This window comes from Miniopterus schreibersii, assembly GCF_964146895.1.
Source record: "Miniopterus schreibersii genome assembly, chromosome: X".
Taxonomy (NCBI): Eukaryota; Metazoa; Chordata; class Mammalia; order Chiroptera; family Miniopteridae; genus Miniopterus; species Miniopterus schreibersii.
Window position 1 is genome coordinate 23356377 of NC_138104.1, and position 21157 is coordinate 23377533.

Consider the following 21157-nt stretch of genomic DNA (forward strand, 5'->3'; position numbering starts at 1 on the left):
TTTGCCCATTGAGTATGATGTTGGTTGTGGGTTTGTCATATACGGCCTTTATTATGTTGAAGTATGATCCTTCTATTCCCACTTTTCTGAGAGGTTTTATCATAAATGGGTACTGGATTTTATCAACTGCTTTCTCTCCATCTATTAATATGATCATGTGATTTTTATCCTTCATTTTCTTTATGTGGTGTGTCACATTTATTGATTTGCAGATATTGTACCAACCTTGCATTCCCAGAATAAATCCTACTTGATCATGGTGCATGATTTTTTTAAATTAATTTTTAAACAGCTGTGCAATGAACCACCAGAAATAAAAGCTCCAGAATAGCAGTCCAAATGTTCCACAAGTGTGACCTCACTGTCACACTTTCTAGATGGACTGCCTCCAGTTATGTCCTCTGCCTGGCCTACCTCCCTACCTGCTCAGGCAAGAGAAGGATGGATGGTTAGACTGGAGGGACAACCATACTGATCCCCAGTGGGCAGGGTCCAGGAGAAAGTCTAGTTTGCAAACACTTGTTACAGAAAAGCAGAAACATAAAAAAACAACAAGTGACAGTCCTGAAGTTTTCCTGTGTATTCTTCATAATGTACAGTCTATATGTGCAGGACTGAAGGAGCTCCTGGCATGAGGGCAATGGCCACTGCTCCCTTCTGTCTCACTTGAACCACCTCAGAGTCCAGTGTGCTGGTCACTCTGTAATCCCCATGCTAAATAAAAACTGTAGTGACACTTACTATAGCTAGCTATTGCTAAACCTCAAAATCAGAACACATTTGATAAAGCATCTTTAAAAGGAATATACACATGTATTTGTACACAAATGCACACATGTATGCACACCAAAAGAAAAAATCAAACTACCTATCAAGGAGGTCATGGCTGTTATGAAACACACAAGTACTCTCCCATTCACTCAGCTGGGGACTACTAGATCTATGTGAACACACTACGCCTCAATCCTGCAGAACATGTGCAGAAGAAAAAATGAGGGTTATCTCCCATCCTCGGGACAGCTGAGGAAGGCAGGAGGAAGGGCAAAGGAATGAGGCTGGGCATGAGCCCAGACACCAAGGTGAAAGAGCAACATGTATCTGTTACTTCTTTTTTAAAAATGAAGTGGAAAAAGCTAGAGATATGTGAACAACAATCAAGACATGTTTCTGTCTAGCTTGCTGACCAGGGAAAGAAGGATGAAAAAGTGAGGCTCTAGGGTGTCAGCAATCTCTTTAAATTCAAGATAAGTGCAAAAATGAGCCCTGTTTTGGACAGTTGTTCCTGAAAAGGAAAGGGGAAAAAGAAAACTAAAGGGAAACTAAAGGGACTGAAGATTTGGGAATATTCTGAGAAGGCAGGAGACCCTGACAAGGAGGGAGTCACAGAAGTGACAATGAAACTTGACATTTTATCTGCCCAGATCATGCTGGGGTGGTTGACCAGGGTGGGTGCAGACTCCTTGCAGGAATGAGGCTGGGGATGCATCCTGCCAGATGGGACCAAGATGAGTACAGAACACACACACAACCGCAAGACTACCCACAACTAGGATTCTACATTAAAAGCACCCGCCAGTGCTATTATTCACATTATAAGGATAAAATATCACAGGCCAAAAAGGTGCCATCAGGAACATGAAACCCGAGAGCTGTGGGATTTGAAACTCCAGTGCTTTATGACCTATGTAAATGCTTCCCCTCCCATCTTCTGCTTCCTTGGAAAGCTAAATAGTCAGGCTGTTAGGTGCCCACAATGCTGGGGTCGTGTGCTGATTCCAGAAGCAGGGAATCGGAGCAGTGGTACTGAAAACAGTTTCCCCAGTAGCTATAGCAAATGAGGAACAGGGATGCTAGGAAAACCAAGGCACAAACTGCAGTGCTTCTACTCTAGAAGGAAGCTGAGCAGGTAGGAGCCCATGAACATGGAGTGGCTGGAGCACAAGTCAAGGTTGGGGAGCTTGAGAATGAGGAGGACAGGCTGCAACCACTGGAGGCAATATATGATCTCTGTCAGGCAGGGCCTTTGCCAAGACTGCTGAACACCACTTCAGGAACAGACCTAATGAAAGCCAGCAGGCCTGGGAGGCTTCCCTCTGCTTTCTTCAACTCTCACTCTCCAGGAGCTGAGCCACTGTGCTCTCTGGCTGTCAGCCTGGGATCACAAAGGCAGCAGAGGTCCCTGCTATGGCGTTGCTGCCACTGTTGTCTTCACTGTCGCAGCTTGCCTCCACCTCAGCTCACCGTGGACACTGCAGCTATGATCTTTTTAGTGTATTGCTGGTTCCAGTTTGCTAATATTTTGTTGAGGATTTTAGTATCTATGCTCTTCAGGGATATTGACCTATAATTTTATTTCTTTGTAGTGTCTTTATCTGGTTTTGGAATTAGGATAATGCTAGCCTTCTAAAATGAGCTTGGGAGCCTCCCCTCCTTTTGAATATTTTTGGAGTGGTTTGAGAAAATAGGTGTTAATTCTTCATTGAATATTTGGTAAAATTCACCTGTGAAGTCATCTGGTCCAAGATGTGGTTTGTTGGAGGTTTTTTGTTTACTGCTTCATTTCATTAGTTGCAATCTGTCTATTCAGATTTTATGATTCTTCCTGATTCAGTTTTGGAAGAGTGTATGTTTCTAGGAATTTGTCCATTTTTTTAGATTGTCCAATTTTTTGGCATGTTCGTAATATTTTCTTACAATCATTAATGTTTCCTTGGTGTCAATTTTTTCCTCTCTTCTTTCATTTCTGATTTTATTTATGTAGGTCCTCTCTGTTTTTATCTTGATGAGTCTGATTAAAGGTTTGTCAATCTTGTTTATCTTTTCAAAGAACCAGCTCTAGATTTCATTGATCTTTTGTATTGTTTTTTAAGACTCTATTTTGTTTATTTCTGCTTTGATCTTTATTATTTCCTTTCTTCTACTCACTTTGCGCTTTGTTTGTTGTTCTTTTTCCTAGTTTTTGTAAAGTATAAAGTTAGTTTGTTAACTCAAGATTATTATTGTTTATTGAGGTACGCCTGTAATGCTATGAATTTCCCTGTTAGGGCTGCTTTCGCTGTGTTCCATAGATTTAGGGCTGTTTTTTTCTCATTTTTATTTGCTTCAGGGTATATTTTTATTTCTTCCTTGATGTCATTGTTAACCCAGTCATTGTTTAGAAACATGTTATTAAGCCTCCATGTCTTTGTGTGTTTTTCGGTTTTCTTCTTGTGATTGATTTCTAGTTTCATATCATTATGGCAAGAGAAGATACTTGATAATAATTCAATCTTCTTAAATTTACTAAGACTTGTTTTGTGTACTAACATGTGATCTATTTTCAAGTACACAGTGTTCCATGCGTACTTGCAAAGAATGTATATTCTGCTGCTTTGGGGTAAAATGTTTTAAGATATCAATTAAAACCATCTGATCTAGTGTGTCATTTAAGGCCGCCGTTTTCTTGTTGATTTTCTGCCTGAAAGATCTATCCACTAATGTAAATGGGGTGTCAAAATCCCTTACTATGACTGTAATACTGTTGATCTCTCCCTTTATGTCCATCAAGATTTGCTTTATATATTTAAGTGTCCTATATTTGGTGCATGAATATTTCCAAGGGTTATATTCTCTTCTTGGATTGTTCCCTTTATCATTATGTAGTGCCTTTCTTTGTATTTTCATATAAACTTTGTTTTAAAGTCTAGTTTTTCAGATATAACTGTTGCTACTACAGCTTTTTTTTTTTTTTTCATTTCCATTTGCATGAGATATCTTTTTCCATCCTTTCACTTAAGTCTGTGTGTGTGTCTTTCATTCTGAGGTGGGTCTCTTGTAGCCAGCATACATATGGGTTTTGCTTACTTATCAATTCATCTATCCTATGTATTTTGATTGGAGCATTTAAGCCATTTACATTTAAAGTGATTATTGATAAGTATGTATTTGTTGCCATTTTATTCTTTTAACTATGTTCCTCTCCCCCACCCCTTCTTCTTCTTAAAAAAGACCCATCAATATTGTAATACTGGTTTGGTGGTAATTAACTCCTTTAGCTTTTTCTTTTCTAGGTAGCCTTTATTTCTCCTTCAACTTTAGATGATAGCCTTGCTGAGTAAATTAGTCTTGGTAATAGGTCCTTGCTTTTCATCATTTGAATATTTCATGCTAATCCCTTCTGGCCTGAAATGTTTCTGTTGAGAAATCAACTGACAGCCTTATGGGAGCACCCTTGTAGGTAACTAACTGTCTCTCCCTTAATACTTTTAATATTCTCTCTTTGTCTTTAACGTTTGTCATTTTAATTATGATGTGTTTTGTTGTGAGCCTCTGTGGGTTCATCTTGTTTGGGACTCAGCACTTCCTGGACTTTTGTGTTTATTTCCCTCACCAGGTTAAAGAAGTTTTCAGTCATTTTTTCAAATGGGTTTTCAATATCTTGACTCTCTTCTGCTTCGGATACCCTTTGATGCAAATGTATTTATGTTTCATGTTGTCTCAAAAGTCCCTTAAATTATCCTCATTTAAAATTTTTTTTTCTTTTTGGCAGCTCTGATTGGATGCTTTCTGCTACCTTTTCTCCCAAATTGCTGATTCAGTCCTCTGCTTCATCTAACTTACTGTTTATTCCTTCTAGTGTATTCTTCATTTCAGATATTGTATTCTTCATTTCCGACTGGTACTTATTTGTGGGTTCTATGTTTTTTTACATGCTGTTGAAATTCTCTCTGTGTTCCTTGGGCATCCTTATAACCATTTTTTAAAACTCTATGTCTAGTGAATTGCTTGCTTCCATTTCATTTAACTCTTTTTCTGGAGATTTCTCCTATTCTTTCATTTGGGTCATGTTTCTTTGCCTCTCATTTTGGCTGCTTCTTTGTGTTTGTTTCTATGTATTAGGTAGACCTGCTATGACTCCCAGTCTTGGTAGGATGGCCTTATGTAGTAGGTGCCCTGTGTGGCCCAGTGGCACATTCTCCTTGATCACCTGAGTATGGCGCTCCAGAAATGTCCTTTGTGGGGAATATGTAGGCTCTCTTGTTGTAATTGAGTCTTGATTGGTATTGGCTCATTCGCACATGGAGTCAACCCTCAACCAATGTGTATGAGCCAATGTGTAGGTGCTGAGCACGTGAAGCAAAATTTGCCTCAGCAGGGTCCAGTGCCTGCCAAGTTCTCCCTTGGGATATGCCACTTTTGAAGCTAACTGAATCCTGCTCTGATGTTGTCTGAAGCTTTCCATGGGGTATGTTTGTTCTGGGGCCTCTTGGGGGGAACTCTGGTGCAGACCAATATTAGAAATTTCCTGTGACTGATCCTGGGTTACTTGTTTTGAGCTACAAAGTGACCCACACTTTGTGGCTTCTTCTGCTGGGCCTGGGTGTGCACAGGAAGGACCAATCTGTGCACCAAGGCTAACTTTTATCAACACCAGGCCTGGTGGCAGGTCAGCAAAAGTCCCAAGTCACCCCAAGATCTGCTTCCACCTGCCTCTACTTGCCTGCTGCCTGTTAGGCTCAATCACTAAAAGAGCCAGTGGACATATTCAAGTTGCATGAGGTATGTTCTCAGTGAGTCACCAGGTAGGGGTGACTGGTGTTCTCCAGATTGATACAGGTTAAAACTCGGTTCCAGTGCTGGGTCTGAGGCCACTAAGCAAACGTCCCAGATTATACCATGTCTATCTGCCACTTGCACACATTTATGGTGGGGTAGGGTCTCAGGGTGTCATCAGGGTGAGACACGCAGAATTTATCAGACCCAAACAGACCAAGATTTGGCTGTGTGAAAGAAGGGCTCTGCACTGGTCAAGCATGAGAGGGAAAAATGGCCCCTGTCCTAGAGCCACACAACTCAGTCTGTCCAAGATTCTTCCAGGATTCTGACATAAGCAGGGCAGGGCTGTACAGAGTTAGGAGGGTGGGGCTAGTAGATCTCTTGTTAGGGAGTTACCTGTGAGGCTTAGGGGAAGGTGGTGGGAGTGGTCTCTGCCCCAGAACATACAACTTAGTCTTTCCTGGATTTTGCTCATACCTTGGCAGAATGGAGCCACAAGGATTTGGGAAAGTGAGGCCTCCCTGTGTGCCTAGATAGTAGGGCTAGCAGATATCCTGTGAGGGGCCAGCACCAGTCAGGTTCATAGGAAAGTGGGGGGAATGACTCCCATCCCAAAGCCACAAAACGCAGTCACTGACACCCCCTGAGTCTGCCCTGACTTTTACATCTCTGGTCCAGGCAGCTGATTCTTCCATAGAGCATGAGCTCCACAGGGTAGCGTGACAGGGAGCCAAGAGGGTGGGGCTATTGCATTCCTCAAGGCTGATTCTACATGGAGGGGAGTGCTCCACCTAAGAAAGATGGCATCTGCAGTGTGGGAGAGTCATACAGCCAAGTATTGTGGTGGCTGTCCCTTCAGCTCTCTTCCCAGAACTACAGACCCCAGTTTCTCCTCATGTGACTCTAGTCCATTCTGCCCTTTCCCTGCTGGTGTCCAGTGCGAGTGGCTATGAATGATATTTTGTGCATTGGCCTTTTAAGAGGGCACCTATTTTTCTAGCAGACTCCTGTCTCTCCCTGATGGACAGAATCCCTGCTCATTTTCACAGCCAGATGTTATATGGGCATCTCTTCCTGGCTCTGGTGCTCTGGGCTGGGGAGCCTGGCATGAGTTTGAGTCCCCAGTCTCAATGGGGAACTTTGTTGCTGAGATATCCCTCCAGAATCTCAACCACTGCCCATGGGAGCAGAACCAGCCCTTTTCCTGTCTTCACTTTTCCTACCAGTCTCGATGTGGCATCTTCTGTAAATCCTTGGTTATAAGACTTCTCTTCAGCTAGTCTTCAGTTGGTTATTCAAGTTATTGTATATTTTAGTTGTAATTCCAGTTTGGTATTGGGAGGAGGTGAGTGTAACATCCACCTACTCTGCCACTATCTTGGATCTTCTCTTTCTGACACGGATTTTAAAACCACCATCATAAAAATGCTTCAACAATGTAAATTATATTAAAACAAAAATATAAAATTGCAGCAAAGAAAGAAAAGTTACAAAAAGATTCAAATGAAAATAATAGGCTTGAAAAATACAAAGCAGAAATGTAAAACTCACTGGATAGACTCAATTGTAGAATGGAGATGACAGAGAATAGGATTAGTGAATTTGAAGGCAGATCAATAGAATTTACCTATTCCATAAAACAGAGATCATAGACTGAAGAAAATAAGCAGATCCTTACAGACCTGTGGGACAATAACAAAAGATCCAGTATTTGTATCATCAGAGTTCCAGAAGGGGAAGAGAAGAGAGTAGGGCTGAAAGTATTTGAAAGAAAAAAGAAAAAAAAAAAAAGAGGCCGAAAACTTCCAAAATTGGGTGAAAGATACAAACCTACAAATTCAAGAAGCTGAGCAAATCTCAAACAGGATAAATCCAAAGAAATCCATGCCAAGACACATCATAATTAAACTTTTGGAACTAAATACAAAGAAAAAGTCTTGCAAGCAGCCAGTGAAAAACAATGCATTATTTATAGGAGAACAACAATCAACATTATATCAGATTTCTTTTCTAAAACCATGAAGACAGGAATGAAGTGACACATTTTCAAGTGCTGAAAGTAAAGAACTGTTAACTGCAAATTCTATGCTTGCAAAAATATCCTGCAGGAATGAAGGAAAAATGAAAGCAATTTCACACAAAGGATAACCAAAAGAATGTTTCACTAGCAGACCTTCTTTTAAATAATGATTAAAGGAAGTCCTTTAAACAAAAAGGAAATTATAAAAAGAAGGAAACTTGGAGCATCAGGAAAGAAGAATGGTTAAAGTGAGGCACAATCATACCATGGAATGCAACTCAGCAATTTAAAGGAACAAATTGTGGATATATGAAGGTGGTTCAGCTCTCCTGGTATGGGCTAAGTTTTATGGTCTGCCTTGGCTTCTCTAGAATGGAGTGATCTAAAGACAGAGTGCTGAGCATTTAATGGCTATGGTCCTGGGGCTTAAAGGGGAAGTTAATCATTAATGGCTCTAATTTTCACACTAGGAAATTGGCTTTGAATGGCACTGACTTCCTAGAGATAGGCATAAAGGTGGTAGTCACGATGCGTGGATTCTCCTTGGGTCAGATGAAATAGATTAGGCTCTGGTTTTAAAGGTGTATGTTCTGGCTAAGTTGAAATTCACCAAGATTTTGGTGTAGGTGAGTAGGCTTTTTGGAACCTGGAATGCCATAACTGGGCATAAGGCATGTAGCTTTCTTTTTTGAGATGATTTATTAGTGTTAGCTAGGTGAAAAACAGAACATGAATTACTGGGATAGTTTCTGAAAAACCTAAGAATTCCCTGATAACCTTAATCAGCCTAAAAGCCTCCAAGCTTAAGACCTTGTTTGCCATTACTCGTGTCTTTTAAACAATCCCAATTGTGCAGTTAGTCATTTTTCTCCCCAAATGGCCCAGAAGTGGTATTGTCAGAGTTAACCCTGATTTATGTGAGAGTAGATTGGGTGATATACATCAAAATATTGTCTAGCTGGATCACTACTACTCTGTTCAGTATTCATACAAAGAACCTTTCATTGATCACTATGTTAATTAGGATAAGACTTGGCTGCTGTAACAAAGGAATCCAAAAATAGTTCAATGGCTTAAAGAAATTTATTTTTCTCTAAAATAACAACAGTGAATGGTTCAAATGTATAGAGTCACTCTGCCCCATGTAGTCATTCAGGGACCTAGGTTCAGCCTATTTTATTTCTCCATCACCCTTTGAGCTTTGGCCTCAGCAGCATAGTTGCAGCCAGGTCTGATGCACCTGTGTGCATCAGCTCATGTGAGGAGTAAGGCCACAGAAAAACACTTGACAAAATTTTACATGCCAGGTCTGGAAGTAGCATACATCACTTGCACTGATATGCTAGTGGTGAAAACAGTCATACCACCACTCTAATTACAGGGCTTTAGGGCTAAAAAAGGGAATTCCTAGCTGGGCAGCTATGTCCCAGCTACAACTCTACTATTATAGAGGAAGAGAAGAATAGATTTTGATGGGAAGTCTGCCAATGTAATTATGTGTGTACTCTGGCCAAGATGCCACATTTACCTTCTTTATTCTCCTTGATCTATGTCACAGAAGACATTAACTCAAATGTCTATAGGAGCCAGGCAGGCCAGAGAGCATGTGACCTATATCAAAGGAGTTGTCCCCACTGGACTGTAGCCAATTATAGTCATTTGGGATTTTTAAGCTTACGGACACTGGCATCCTAATAGAGGCATCAACTGGTGGTGTCCACTCATGCAAAAGTGAGTTCCAGTCAGATGTGCAGCAGAGGTGCTAAATTAAGGCTTAGTACATGAGATTTCCCTAAGCTCCTGAGTGTACCCAGGGTGTAAGAGAAGATCTAGACATTTTCTTTTCCTCTTAACACCTCCCTGACACATCCCTGAGCTATTCTTATAGGACAGGTGAATTTTCAGAAATAGAAATGATGCTCCCAAAGATTGGGTACATGCCGATTGCATGGCCTATTATATAGGGCTGGTAGTAGCCTATATGATACCTTTAGAAATTAGAAATCTCAAGCAACATGGAGATTTCTAAATTAGGATTAGAAAAAGATGGCCCTTTGGGGTAGAAAAATGTGAAAAAGATGTCAACGTCCAGGTAGATGCAGCTCTGTACAGGGCAAACAGCTTGGTGAAAAGAGGACAAGCTGAATTTTAGTCCCACACCACCTTGGCCCGGGACCTTTATGCTGAGCACAAACCTAGCTACCCTGCTGCCATGCCTAGTAGAGCCTTAATTGTTCTGCCTGCTGTTGTTGCTGCCTGTGGACACCAGGGGGCAGCCAACTATAAACATTCTATCTACCCTTGGGTCTCCAAGAGAATCTGATGTGCCCAGATGTAGGACAGCGTTCACATTCAGGTAAAATCTATAGCTCCTGGTCTTAGCTGACTGGGGAAATTCATTGCACATTGATCTCTTTGAGACTTTGAAAAATTGGGCTACCAGTTTGTTTCACCCTACCCATGGCACCTATTGCTTCAGGAAGCAAAATAAATCCAGTTTCCTGCAGACTTAATTATGTCTTACCAGGTAGAACCATGAAATATTTCTTAAAGGAGTTTGGAAATCTGAAAAATTCTAACATAATGCACAACAGCCCAGCATAATTCTAATATATTCTTGTTTGCAGAAAGGGTCCTACTTTATTGTCTTTCTAACAGTTGAGAGAGAAGGGACATGATTTAGGGAGTATTCCCTTAGGAAACTTAAAACAGTGTTTCCAGTAATAATTGTATCTGAGCAACCTGAGTTTAGTGGGTTCCATTGTTACTCTCTTAGGTGGCAGCACCAATGGTGATGCGGGAACAGGTCAAGCTGATTGTGAGAAAAGTTCTACAGCCTCTTTGCCTTGAAGCATAGGGCAGAGTACTGTTGGTCCTCTGTATCTGCAGGTTTTGCATCTGTGGATTCAACCAACTGCAATCAAAACAGCATTTTCAATCTACAGTTGGGAATCGGTGAATGCAAAGAGCCAACTCTATGCAATGTTCTATGTCATTTTACATAAGAGACTGGAGCATCTGTGGATGTGGATATTTGCGGGGCTCTCTGGTATCTCCAGCCTTAGGAAATAGGTCAGCTCAGTCCAAGGAAATGCACAGAAGGTGAGTGTGTGAGGTTATGGGGAAACTAACAGAATTTGAGAGGACTTGCTGAGGCCCAGGTGGAGCAACAAGGCTAAAATGGGCCTGAAAACAGAGGGGAACATCAGGAGCCTAAGTGCTGAGTCAATCAAGGCTGAGAACCAAAGTGCATGCAAAGAAGCCTGCTTCAGTGGAGCTGAAGCAGGCTAGTCAAGAGCACAGGCATTCAGTGCTTCCACCTGGGATGTTACCTACTTGTATTCCTCTGGACAGACTAAGCCTAGTTAATGAGGCCAGGATGGGGAACATAAGAGTAAAGCAGGCTTTCAGTACCTCTCCTCTAGGCTGCAATAGGCACCGTTCCTGTTGTGTAGAAAGAGTAGTGGACTTGCCCTCTCTTGTGCTCTGGCAAGGTGTTCTACATGTTGTCTAAGGATAAATGCACTTTGGTGGACAACCTGGCACCCTGAATAGTTTTTATTAGAAACATGGTTATGAGCTTAAAACCATTAACACACGAAATGACTTTTTGCAGGCAAATTTAGCTGTGGAGGTTCTGATGAGGCCTGGTTTTCCAATAGATGGCAGCATCTGCTGGTTATATTTCTTCATTCCCAGTAAAGTCTAGTGACAGCTTTAGGGAAATTGAGGGGAAGGTGGGTTGTGGTCTGAAAAATGGGAAGGAGAATAAATTTCCTCATGTTTTGTATTCTCTTACAGTGTCATGGTGTATCTGGGGACACAGCTATCATAGAGCATTTCTTCTCTCCATTGGGTATGCTGAAAAATCAGAGAGGGTCCAAAGAGGCAAACAGGAGCTTTAGCTTTCTTTCCAAAGAATGTTGTGCAAAAGAGTGATCACTCTGCAGGAAAAGCAGCTACCAGGATTGCTTGTGGTGTGGGTTTCTTTTCTGTGGTTTGTGAAAACACTGGCTTTATTTCACTTTAACCCACTGAAAATTGTTTATCTAAATATGAGCTCATCTTCCTTCCTTCCCATTTCCAAGTAGGTCCTCCTCAAGTTCCCCTATCAATAACTATCTTACTTCCTTTTAGAAATTTCCACTCAGTAGTTGTGGCATTTCACATTGGTAAAAAGAATAACCAAGACCATTCTTGGCTCAAACCTTAAACTGCCTCAAACCTTAATTGCCCTCCTTGTCAAGAATTCACAGCTGCCTGGGGTCTCCTCTCCCCAAGGTCAGTCAGCAATGTAACCAGGACCTGTGTGTCTGCAGCTGGTGGGAACCCTTGGAGAGGGGCTTGCATGGAACTTGGTTCCTCTTTCCACCCAAGAATACCCAGACAAGTCTTAGTCACTCACTGATAACGTGATATGTAAGAAGCAGAAGTGGTATTTGAATAGAATTTTTTACTGCAAATCTAGTCATTGTTCTAAGACATTGAAGAGTATTTTGAACAATAGAAACTCAATTAATGTTCAATGAGAGGCAGTATATATAACACAGTGGTTAAGATTCAAGCTTCTGACAACTGGGTTGTTTTTATTTTGTACACCTTGCAAAATATACCATTCAGTGGCATTAGGCATATTTGCAATGTTGTGCAATCATTTCCAGAATTTTTTCATCATCTCTAACAAAAACTCTGTACTGACAACTGGTTTTAAATTCAAGTTCTTCCACTAAGTAGTTGTGTAAACTTGTACAAATTCTTTAGGGGGCCTCAATTTCCACATTTATAAGATAAAAATAATAAGTGCACCTGCTTCACAGGATTGTGTGTACACATAATACATCGTGATATTAATTAATATTAATCATTAATATTAATTGATTGGACAATTTATTTCTTATTTATTGAGTTCTTACTCTCTGTCAAGCACTGTGCTTGAGCTACTAAGTAACAGGGTTTACATCTCTTTTTTTGTCATTAAAAAAACCTTTATTGGGTTATATTTATGTTGCCTTCCCACCCAAAATAAGGGAAAAACTAGAAACAGAAATAATAAATCCCAATAAAAGCCCCTCAAGATTTTATAAACTATTAATTTAAAGCTGGTAGTTAATACAGTAAAGGCAGAATTTTCAGACTTGTATAAAAAGTTCTTATAATTTAGGTAGATGTTTTCTTCACCCATTATAAAATTTCGCACCACAATGTGAAGTTATGCTACTCTGAAATTTGTACCATCTGTACAAAAACAAAAGCAAGGGATCATGAAAAAAAAAGTGTATGTTCTTCATGGCCTGAAAACACAAACAATTTTGAGTAACTACGAGAGCCTTACATTTTTCTGTATCTCACCTCTTCCGCCTATCTGTATAATTGGTAAATGAAAATCAGAAAGATCTTTGTGTGTGGGTTTTATTGATTTGAGAGAGAGAAAGAGGGAGAGAAACATTGATTTGTTGTTTTACTTATTTATGCATTCCTTGGTTGATTCTTGTATATGCCATGACTGGGGATCGAACCCACAACCTTGGCATAACAGGACAATGCTCTAACCAACTGAGCTACCCAGCAAGGGCTGAAAGTCAGTAAGATCTTAATAGCTGAGGTCTCCTCTACCTCCCTCTTCATTCTTAACTAATCCTACTCAATATTTTCTCATCTTCCTGAGCATTTTCCATGAACAGCATTGCAAGTTAGTTAAAAAAAAAAAAAAGAAAGAAAAAACAAAGAAGAAAACGAAAGCAAATTTTACAAGGGTTTTGTTATTATTCATTATTATTTGTAATATTATATAATTAATTATTTGTAATTAATTATTTACCAGTGGAGTCACTGTTCAATTTCATTGACTATCTAGTGGTTCATGTTAAATAGAACCCCTGGGAGCTTGGTACTTTCAGGGTTGCTCTTGACAGAGCTGGAACTTCCACTCATGTTGGCAGCAGTGTTGGCTGTGGGACTCAGCTCTGGCTCACTAGTCTCACCTGCTGGGGACACCACAGAGAGCAGGAACATATGACACCACAAACAACAGGGATATATGCCTGATGAGCTGGCCACGGGGCAGAAGGGAAGTGGCATAGTCTGCTACGATACCAGCTATATCTAGATTACAAGCTTTATCAAAGGTGATGAAACCTACATTTGCATTGGCCTCGCAGACAAAGAAGGAGCTGTCATCTTTCATCAACAGGTCAGTGCCACACACATTCATCCCCAGGATATTAGACATCTGGATAACTAGCTGCTTCCCTTGTTCATTCAGTTTGCACATCATCCCCATACCCCTAGTGAGCAGTTACTTTGCATCTTACCAGCTGATGAACAACATAATATGGTGCCAACAACACTGCCTCCCACACAATGACATGTACACCCCTTCTATGAGACTCTTTAACATACTTCTGGAACAAGAATGGAGCTTCATGGCTAATAAGATGGCATAGATCAGCCAAATGGTGCTTATCTCAAGCCAAGAAAACAGTTTTGCCTTTATGACCCCATGTATTATTCTTCTTTTTTTCCAGCAAAGAATTTTGTTTCCGTTTGGTCCAATGCATGTAAGAGAGCTCCAGGGTGGTTAAAAGAATGGCTAGTGGTTTCAGGGAGAGGCTCAGGCAAAAGCCAGACACCAGGGGAATGCAGAGGGGCCCCTCAAAGGCCTCTGGGCTCCAAAGGCCCCTAGTCATGTTTGAGGGTGAGGCTTTCAAACTGATACTCGCCTAGCCCAACCTGGGGGCCGGTCAGCCTGCGGAGGTTAGTCAGGTGGTTGCCCATCTTCTTGATGAATTTTACCTCTTCATCCAGGAGCAGTTCTCCAGGAGTCACAGAGATGAGGGTCTGGGTGGGCAGAACCCAGGGCCTGCAGATCCAAATGGCCTGGGTCAGGTTCCTCTCCAAGTCCGTGGCAGCTTCCATGGCATCCTGAGTTTTGTCCCACTCATCCTGGAGAGGCTTCAGCCCATCCTGTAAGAGAATGCAGCCACCAAGCTGGTTTTGTATCTTTAAGAGATGCTCAGGGCCCTCACACTTCTCCACCAACTCATAGAAGAAGTGGCCCATGGCCTCCAGAGCCACATCCTTGCAGTAGAAACAGAAGTCCAGAGAGAGGTAGGTGTAGGAGGCCTGCAGATGTAGGTTGGCCAGGCGATTGATGGCAGCCTTTACCTCGGTGGAATAATTCTGATGAATTTGGGAGCTCATGGTTGGTCAGCAATAAGGAGTTCAGGTAAAAAACAAAACAAAACAAAACAAAAACACAACAGTGTTGGCTGGTCTTGGAGGCTGAGGATGGCTGAGGTGGTTCTGATGGTGGTGACTGGAAAAGAGGTTGGAGGGTAGTCAGAGGCTGGAAGAAGGGGCACCCCTGGGTCTATTCTGTCCAAACACTGTTGAAGCAAGAGACAGACCTGAGGGGCTGAGGGCACTTCCTGACCGCATATATTCTTTACTACTGTTGGGAACTCCAGTACTTCTGCTTCATCAATCATTTTAGAAAAATTTTCATGACCACCATAAGAGAAAGTATCTGGGAGAGGAACACCATGGCCAACCAACTCTTGAAATGTCCAGAACTTATTAACACAGTTCAGGATGGCTTGAGGTCAGTTCATCAATCGGCATCCTGTCTTCTCTAGATGGTGCAAAACAGTGATGTCACTATCACTTTGCACCCAAGGAATGGTACTCTCATTACCACCACTTGGTTGTAGGCAGGAATTAGTTCTCCATTGATCCACAGACCCATGTTTCCTTGCTAAATTGTCAGCACCACCTCATCTATCAACATGGCCCTAAAGTCCAGTTCCTCCTCATAACACTTGGGCATTAACGCTTGTAAGATCTCTTTTGAAGAATAGTCTTCCCTGATTCAACAATCTGTCAAAAACCATACCTTGGCAGCCACACCACAGAGCTACACATCTTGATCTGCTTGTTCTTCCTTTTCCTGGATTATTTTCTTCTGAATGTAAACTTTTTGATTGCAGGAACTAGCAAAAGCAAGCCCAAAGCCTGAGAGCAGGAGTTCTCAGGTGAAACTTCTCTCAACAGGGCTAAGATTTTAAACTCAGGTTGATTTTACCTCGGGGCTTCCATTTATACTGCTTGTACTGTGAGGATTAAAGAAGATAAAGAAACATTAGGTGTCTGCCACATAGTAGTTCCTAAAAATATATTGGCTATTTTATTGTTATCATTACTGTTACCAAATTGAGTTTGAAATTCATGCTTCCTTGGCCTGTCTGGTGATGGTAGAGTGCTCTCTTCTGCTACAAAGGAATGTTCCCAACTTAGCAATAAATTTTCCTCTATATTTAAGTAAAAGAAAGAGGCTGGGAGCTTCTTTGATGTATGTAGGACTAACTACATACCACTGCCACCTAGGAACTGCTACCCTAGCTGCATGACTGGAGGATATCCACTTCTTTCTCCATTTCTCCCTCCTGGCAGGCCCAGGGTGAGCAGTGACAAAGACCAACTTCCAGAAGGTGAAGAGGAATGAAGGAAAAATCACTTTCAACCACTGCCTTCCACAGCCACTCTCAACTCTCCACCACTCCACCCCCACCACCAAGACCACCCAATCCTTCCCAACAATAAATGTCAGTGTCAGTCTCAATTGACAACTGAAGTTTCCCCACCTAATCCTCTTACTGTTTCAGTGTCAGTCTCTTGATCTGGCCAGAGGTGAATGAGAGAAGAAAGGAGAAGAGAGGCACAATGGGGGGAAGTGGAGGCAGCTCCAAGCTCCGTTCCCTATCTCTTACTCATTTCTCAGCCCTAATCCAGAGCTTCTCCTCCAAATCCACAAGCCTATTCTATATCCCAGAATCCTTTTCCCAAAAACTTGCAACCTTCAATCTACTGGACTGCCCATCTTAACCCTCTCAGTGTGCCTTACTTGAACTAGAGGAGTCATTGTCCAAACAGGGGGTGGGAGGAAGAATTTGTCTTTGTTCCTGCTCCCAAGGATAGCCTGAGATCTTCAAGTTACATATTTGGATTCTTCCCTAATACTCTGGCTCAACAGGAAGGATATTTGCCATTTCTCAGCCACATCTCATGTTTTCCAATTTCCATCCTTTGTTTCTGTTGTTCCTTCTCCTTGAAACACCCCACCCCTTTCACTTTCATCATTCATATCAATTTCCACTTTCTTAAAGCCTTCCATGACTTCTCCTTCCCAAATGTGGTATCTTCTTGATCTTCACTTGTTCTCCATGTGTACCACTCCAACTGGCACTTCAAATAGTCTGCCTTTTGTAGTCACTCATGCTAATGTCTTGTCTCCCCTTACAAGACAAATGACTTTCTCAGAGGCAAGGACTCTGTCTGAATCATGTTGGTAGCCCTGCAGTGCCTTGTACATAGGAGATACTTGGTGAACACTTGATCTTAATTGAAAACATTTTCCACAGAAACATGGGTAAAGTTTGATTACTTTATGGATTTGGAGGGATGACCCTGGGGGTTTAACTACTATGTGAAACAGTGCTTGTGTTTATAGGAAAATGCAGGCAAGCTATAAACAATGGATTTCAACTTGCACACTGTGTTTATAAATTGGGGGTGGCCTAGATTAATAGCAGAAAAAGAATGCAGCAAGTGGTCAATACAGGTTGAGTCTTCTGCCAGCAGAAGGCAGCATCGATAGCACCCATGCTGAAACAACCATGAACCCAAGTTCCTTTTCACTGTGTGGCAGTCCTGACAGTGTCAGAGAAAGGATTCTCTGGCAACAGACAACATAGGCTCCTATCAGCTATGTTGAAATTCAGGGTTGAGCTGAGAGGTAGTCGTGGAAAGAAAAGGGCAGGATTGACTCCCCCTCCCACCCTCATACATTAAATTCCCTTCCATTGGCTCCAAGTCACTACAATTCTTTACATTTTGATATTATAGTATGTATTACAATGACATAAAATGACAAATGATACAACTTATGGTAATTATAGTTTTTTACTCATTCTGTCCTAAGATCCTGTTTTTGATTGGATTTTCATAGACTTTTACAACTGATAGGGAATTTAAAGGATTCATAGTCTAACTACTTGAGGCCCTTGTGGAGTTTTCTTTAAATATCTTTAAATTAAATATTTCCAGCATATGAAAAATATAAATACTATGACCAATATTCACATACCTATCACCCAGCTTAAGAATCAAAACTACAGATGTAGTACTGGCTATACAGGTATGCTCACACTATGAGCATTTATTGAGCCGTACTCTTCTATTTTGTGCTCTTTTTTTTTTTTTAATTTTGTTACATTTCAATAACATTTACCCCAAAAAACCTGATAGATACAAATGTAGCTTTTGTCTATTCTCCCAATCTTATCCTCCTGTTTGCAGAGATCCTGAATGTACAGATTTTCATCCCCATGCAAGTTTTTGCACATTTACTAAACACACATGCATCCATAAACAACATCTAGTAGTTTTTGCATCTTTTAAATTTTCATATAAATGATGATCTAACTATGTCCTCTTTAATTGGTTTTGCTCCATACTGCTTTATGTATTATTATAGTCACTAGGAATATATTAGAAAAGAAATGGCTGTGAGATATTTATCTGCTTTTATATCTGCCATTACTTGTCTTCTGTTCTTTGGGACTATCTACTTGAAACTTGAATATGTGATTAGATTTATAGAAATCACTCAACTTGAAGAATTCTTTAGAGAACAGCTCCTACTCCCCCTTTCAGGCCCCTACTCTTCATCAAAGGCTATACTCAAAATTGCTGTTCAAGGCTTAAACATATTCAATGAGCAATTTCAAACATTTCTGAAATGTAAAGTTGTGCAGGAGGATATTAGTATGCATATGAAAATGTTACACAGGCAACTCTGTTTTTTTCTGAAATGTTGAGTTATCATCTTGAAATTTTCCTATTCAATTCTGCATCTTGATATTTTTTAAACCTCCACCCTCAAACAAGGGCATATGAAGGTAAATTGAAGCAAGTTAGGAAAACATTTCTCATACAAATCTTGATCTCATTTTTCTATTAAGACCTAAGAGAAACCTCCATACTGTTTTCCATAGTGGTTGCACCAGTCTGCATTCCCACCAACAGTGTACTAGGGTTCCCCTTTCTCCACACCCTCACCAGCACATGTTGTTTGTTGATTTGTTCATGGTAGCCATTCTGACAGGTGTGAAGTGATACCTTATTGTGGTTTTAATTTGCATCTCTCTGATGATTAGCGACATTCAGCATTTTTTCATGTTTCTCTTGGCCATCCGTATGTCCTCCTACACCACCTTGGAGAAGTGTCTATTCAAGTCCTTTGCCCATTTCTTAATTGGGTTATTTGTCTTCCTCTTGCTGAGTAATATGAGTTCTTTGTACACTTTGGAAATTAGCCCCTTATCAGATACATCCTTGGCAAATATGTTTTCCCAGACCATGGTGTGCCTTTGTATTTTGAGGCTGTTTTCTTTTGCTGTGCAGAAGCTTTTTAGTTTGATGTAGTCCCATATGTTTATTTTTTCTTTTGTTTCTCTTGCCCTAGGAGATGTATCAGTGAAAAGAGCTGCCTTTTGACCCAGTGATTCCACTGCTAGGAATGTATCCTAAGAATCTTGAAGCATTAATCAGAAAGAATATATGTACCCCGATGTTCATAGCAGCACAGTTTATAATAGCTAAGATCTGGAAACAGCCCAAGTGCCCATCAGTAGATGAGTGGATAAAAAAGCTGTGGGACATTTACACCATGGAATACTACGCAGCTGTAAAGAAGAAGAATCTCGTACCCTTTGGGACAGTATGGATGGACCTGGAGAATATTAAGCTAAGTGAAATAAGCCAAGCAGTGAAAGACAAACATCACATGATCTCGCTTATATGTGGAATCTAAAGAACTTAATAAACTGATGAACAGAATAGATTCAATGACATGGAAGCATAGATGAGACTGACGAATGTCAGAGGGATGGAGGAGGGCGGGTGGGTGGAGAGGGAGAGAGTAACCAAAGAATTTATATGCATATATGCACAATCCAAGGACATGGACAATGGTGGGGAGGAGGAAGGGATGGGGTGGAACAGGTCATTGGGGAGAAAAAGGAACATCTGTAATATTTTAAACAAAAATAAAATTAAGAAAAAAAAGACCTAAGAAATAATAAAACCTCAGATAATATCCCCCTCCCCTTCTTCTCAACACTTGTATCATTTGTTTTATGCAAATAAGTGATTATCAAGATCAAACAAGATTATCACACAATTTATCTGTCATTTCCCAGATAAATATATAATGGACTTATACTGCTCTTCTTAGAAGAATTTTTTAGTTTAGAATCATGCAAATATTATAAAATATAAATTTTATCTAAAGATGGAAAGTCAAGTTATTTTTTAGAGTACCTCATTTTTCAAAGATAACTCCTCAACTTATAGCTCTGCAATGCTGAGCATTTCACTTCTCACTAGAAAACTCACTAGTATTCTTTCTTTCAACATCCCTGTCTATTTCAGTCTCATGGAATTGCCACTAAAGGCATTTGGCTTTGTTTCTGTAACTCCTGGGATGGATGGTCAGAGGGTGGTGTAGGAGGTGCAAATCTAAGTCAAATGATTCATACATTCTTGGCTATAGCCACTTCTTTTCATAATTTAAATTTGTGAGTTTTTACTTTTCCCAAAGAGCAACTAAGGGAATAGAAAAGCACTAAAATAGTAGTAGATTTGTGGATAGGCCCTACAGTGGGAAGAAAAAGAACAAACATTTCTGCCATAGATTCATGCATGTGGTCAACAAATAATTGAGTTCATATTGTATGCTGATAATTGTCCTAGGTGCTGAGAGGATAGCAGTGAGCAAGACCCACAAAGTCCCTGTCCTTGCAGAGTTGATAGTCTAGTGGGGAGACACAGAGGCAAAAAAGTAAACTAATAAAATAAGCATGACTTTAGACAGTGGTAAGGGCTGTGTAGAAAACAAAATAAGGTAAAGGCAATGTAGAAAGACAATGGTGGTGTGATTATTTTGGATGGAGTTGTCAGGAAAGCTTTCTCAAAGGAGGTCACATTTGATCAGTGTCCTGAATAGAAGTGAGTCCATTGACAAAAACATAGAGTTACTATATGACTAAGCAATGTAACTTTTACATATATACCAGAGAGAAATAAAAACTTATGTCCACACAAAAACTCGTACATGGATGTTCACAGCAGCATTATTCACAAAAAGGGGTGTTGGAGTGGAAAATTTTTTCTTCTACCCTTCTAGTATCTTTGGCTGATCTAATAGTCAAATTAGCATAAGACAATTTAAAAAGAAGAAAATAAATTTAATTACCTATGTACAGGGGCCTCATAAGCATTTGAAACCCATAGGTGATCAGGCAATTGAGGCTTATATGCCACCCTGAGCTAAGGAGAAGGGGGTAGGATTCTGGTACTTCAAAGGGAAGGAAGACAATTTATGAGATGAGAAAAACAAATGTTTGATAAACAAATGTTTGCCATGCTATGCAGAGACAATGGGACAGAATTTTATTTCTAGGTCCTGCCGGTCCTCCACAACCTACCACACCAAACACATATTCTATGTAGTTATCTTTGGTGATAGTTTTCTTCCTAGACCAG

General features: G+C 40.6%; 2 pseudogenes across 2 annotated transcripts; both read right to left on the reverse strand.

Moving 5' to 3' along the window:
- Window positions 1-1740: 1740 nt before the first annotated feature.
- On the reverse strand, window positions 1741-2513 carry LOC308551738 (apoptosis inducing factor BLCAP pseudogene; annotated as a pseudogene). Its single transcript has 2 exons — window positions 2502-2513; window positions 1741-2032 (listed from the first exon to the last, which is right to left on the reverse strand). The product of its transcript is annotated as an apoptosis inducing factor BLCAP pseudogene (transcript).
- An 11720-nt stretch (window positions 2514-14233) lies between these two features.
- On the reverse strand, window positions 14234-14755 carry LOC308551198 (ferritin light chain pseudogene; annotated as a pseudogene). Its single transcript has one exon. The product of its transcript is annotated as a ferritin light chain pseudogene (transcript).
- Between the last annotated feature and the right edge of the window lie 6402 nt (window positions 14756-21157).